The following is a 4,181-nucleotide window of genomic DNA, read 5'->3' as shown; positions in this document are numbered from 1 at the left end:
TAACTTAAAAAGATTTTTTGCATCTAAAGCCATATTGTATCTGATAAGCAACTTCTCATTAATGAGTGAATGTGCAAAAAAAACCAAACAAATCCAAGTTTAAAATGTTACAGTGTTTTACCCCTTTTAAATGTTTGAGAAAACTCAATAATTATTGGAAATTTCACATTTTACAAGAACTACAGCAAAACCAATGCGATGCGAAAAACAAGTTTTTTTTTTTTTAAACATTCATGAGAAATTGTATTTTAATATACCATTATATTAAATTTTTTAAATCATATAATATGAGAATTAAACCCATTGAAATGAATGGAGTTTAATTAAATTCCTTTGAACTTACAACTCATGCTGCTCGATAACAGACCAAATTCATATTCATTTTCTAACAAAACAACAGAAATATTACTCTGGAATGTTTTCAAACAAAATGCATATATTTTCGTTCTATAACCAGATGATCCTGAATCTGCAATGCAGCATAGTGAAATGTGGACTTCTTCTCTTTCAACCCCTCTTTTCTTTATCACATTTAGTCTGTTTGCTCTTTGAGCTCTTGCTTTTCATCCCTTTGGGCTGTAGTTCGTTAGATATCGTTTATTTGTGTCACTTACACCTTTAGTCTGTTTATAGTGACTCTGTTTCTGTATATTCAAAGTTACCAACAAAATGCAGTCCTAAAAGTGTGTGAGAGACACTGGAAAGAGGCTAAATGTATTTTACAGAAGTAATTAGAGACAAATCTAACTAATAGATGTAAAAAAAAAAAATAACAAAATGCCTGTATAAAATAATTCACTTCCGGGTCAAAAATGACCCGAGCGCATAACAATTTATTTTAAATGCTTATATGTCTTAAAAATTATTTTAAAAAATCTGGAAAAAATAAATGATATGTATTTTGATATTCTTCATCCATATGAGAAGTTTTTTTCTTTAATTGAAAACAATGGATTTTTAAAAAAATGTTACGTGCTGATTATTTTTTTTTTAACTGACCTGAATGTGGTAGGAGGGTTACGACAGTAATGACTGTTCCAGCGAACAACAGTGAGAGAAAACGCTGATCAGAGCATAAACGTGGATGTCCGACCGTCCAGAATGTCTCGTATACAGTATATATTCAGTTCATCATCCGCTGAAGCGTTGAGTGTTTTAGTGCTTCACACTGGAGCTGATCTGAAGGCCTCGTCATCTTCAGAAGGGCTTTATGGCTGCTTCACTCGCTCTCACAAACATTTACAGTATCTTAAACAAGCACGAGTGCATGAATGCAGATGAAGTGTGCTTTTCACGCTGACTGCAGGTCAATCGCTGGAGTTCAGTGTAAATGCTTTGGTCTGATGTGATGTCCTGTAACGACCGTTCAGTCATTATACTCGCTTAACATCCAATAATGCTTCCTTTCACTGTATTTCTTTGGATTTACCATCCATTTTTGTGTCATTCTTGCAACTAATGATGAAAAATAAAAATAAAGAAAGCTATTTTACATCTGTGTTGGTGAAACGCATGGCAGGAAATCCTTCTGCCCGTGTTCCTGGAGTATTTTTGCAGTCTAATAAGACACTATTTATTGATTTATGCAAGTTTTTGTTTAGTCACAAACAGTCTTGACTAGGCAAAGAAACAATATTGAACATTTCTGCATATAGTTAGTTTCCTTTTATAGTGGGGCATGTTGTCACAGTGGGAGCTGTTCATTGAGACTGATTCGAGTAGATTCATATCAAATGAAATGTTACCAATGTTATGCACAACGTTTAAATGTATTATAGGCTATTTGATGTCTTTAAGAATAGAGCAATTCATGAGAACAATTTTTTTTATATAGAAAGCATACAAAACTAATGAAACTGAAAATACTAAACTTTTTAATATAATCAAACTGGCTGTGTCATTTCAACTTAAATTACCGAAAAGAAAAATAGTTAAAAATATATTAAATATTGTAACTTTAACAAATTTTTTTATATTAATTTGATGAGTTAAAGTAATGGGAAAACATGTTACCATTTTCATTGAGATACTATAATAGTTTTTGTTATTTTTTAAATTATTATATTTTCTGGTTTTATATTTTCTTCTTTCATGTTATTTTTAGTTAAAGTTTTAGAAATGTTATTGCGTTTTTGTCATTTTTATTAGTTTTAGTTATTTTAGTACATCAAGTTAAACTAATTGAAAGTGAAAAATGTTGCTCTGGAAGCTAGCTGAAATAAAATAAGCTTCTTTACATCTTATTTCACGTAACTTTTATTTCAAATAACAAAATGTTTCATATTTATATGCCGTGAAATATTGAGAATTTGCCATTGCATATGTTGTTTAGATGATCCAGCCCACAAAATAATATTTTGAAAATGATGTTTGAAACGAGTATCCAGACGTACCGTTGGCATAAACCAGTATTTGTGAGTGTAGACCTTGTGTTCGGGTGAACTGACCCGGATCTGTGCTTCTGTGGGGTGTTGGAGTGCTTTCTGTGGTTCTCCAGACCGTCCCAGAGTCTCTCGGGCTTCTCTGTTGAAGGGTTTTAGTGACCCGGAGACATTATTTTTCTGCTGTCTGGATTGGGTTCACATCAACACCTGTGTTTCTCACACTGAATGCCGGCAGGGTGTTTGTGATTGATTTTCTGATCTTTCAGCTTCACACTATTGGAATATGATATTGTGACGTTATGAAACCTTGTTTGAATCATATGGTTGTGGAGTACCTCGACTGACTTTTCCATTAACAAGCTCATTTTCCCAGCAAGTAACAGAGCAGGCAAAACACTAATGCTTTGCTTTTATTGCACACATAATAATTAGACACATCACTCTCATATGTAGTTTTATTCAATTTAGCATTTTAGGGGTTTTTAGTTTTTAAATGGTGCAGGATTTACTTTGAAAAAATTACTTGAAAAAATTGCTCAAACATTGCTAGTAAATTTCGCAATTACAAATGACAAATAATTAAATCAACTTTGAAAAATCACTTGTTTACAGTGTATTTATTTGTCTTTAATGTAAATTATTCTTTTTTATTTCATACTGTCACGCTGGGAGCCTCGTGTTTTATGTCAGATAAACACTGCTCCGAACAAACAATAAATAATAAAATGTATTTAAAAAAATGATATGTGATGCAAAAAAAGAGCCTGCCCTTTAAATAGCTTTAAAATGAATTAATTTTTGTTAGTGACTTTCTTGGTACTCTTCGTTTACTACTTTTGATTTAGTTTAGTAAATAATAAGCTTGTTGATTGTCAAACTACACTGTATTTTTATTTTTTATTTTTTTATCAGTTGTAAATAAAGATTATTGGAGTGTTTTACAAGAAAATACTATTTAATATTGTGTACTTCGAAATGCAATTCAATGTATTACTTGCCATTTCTTTGCAATTATTTGTGAAATTTACTAGCAATTTCTGGAAACAAGCTTCCATACTATGTAGCTTCAATTCCTCAAAAGTCCAAGAGTCACGTCCGTACGAGCAGGACTCGAGCCTCAGACACTCGTTAACATGCATCCTGATGTCTTCGTACATTACATTACACTTTCTTTCTTTCTTTCTTTTTGTTTACGTAGCTGCGATGCTGCACAAGAAAATGCCACAGAATGCCAATACATCGTAACGCGTCTCTGAGGACCATTCAACATCAGATCCATCATCCGTCCATTAAATGAGGATTCTTCATTAGTGAAGCCATTAAAACACACTCACTCTGAGTGTAACGAACGCTCTTGGGGATTGATAGCACTTGTTATTTCAATAGTTTCTAAGTGGATCAGTGGGTGTTTTTCTCAGAGACAGTAAGTCAGGACTGAGATGCTAGTCCTGATGGTGAATAAATTACCGTTCACCTGTACTTTAAAGCTCTTCTGAAAGTCCAAAGCATCAATACATCGAAGCAGAACGTCGCTGAGGATTTCAGTCATCACTGTATCCTTGAGAAAAGGACGACTGACTGTGTGTAAATAGCAAATAACCACTGGTGCAATATTGACTTCAATACTGGAGTCTCTTCTGCTCAGCAAGGCTTCTTTTATTTGATCAAAAATACAGTAAAAATTGTGAAATAGTTTTATAATTTAAAATAGCTGTTTTCTATGTGAATCTGTGTTAAACTGTAATGTATTCCTGTGATGCGCAGCTGTATTTTCAGCATCATTCCTCCAGTCTTCAG

The sequence above is a fragment of the Sinocyclocheilus grahami genome, unplaced genomic scaffold, assembly GCF_001515645.1.
Source record: "Sinocyclocheilus grahami isolate Dianchi unplaced genomic scaffold, SAMN03320097.WGS_v1.1 scaffold587.1, whole genome shotgun sequence".
NCBI lineage: Eukaryota > Metazoa > Chordata > Actinopteri > Cypriniformes > Cyprinidae > Sinocyclocheilus > Sinocyclocheilus grahami.
The sequence above is the reverse complement of the archived record's forward strand: the minus strand, read 5'-3'. Positions refer to the sequence as shown.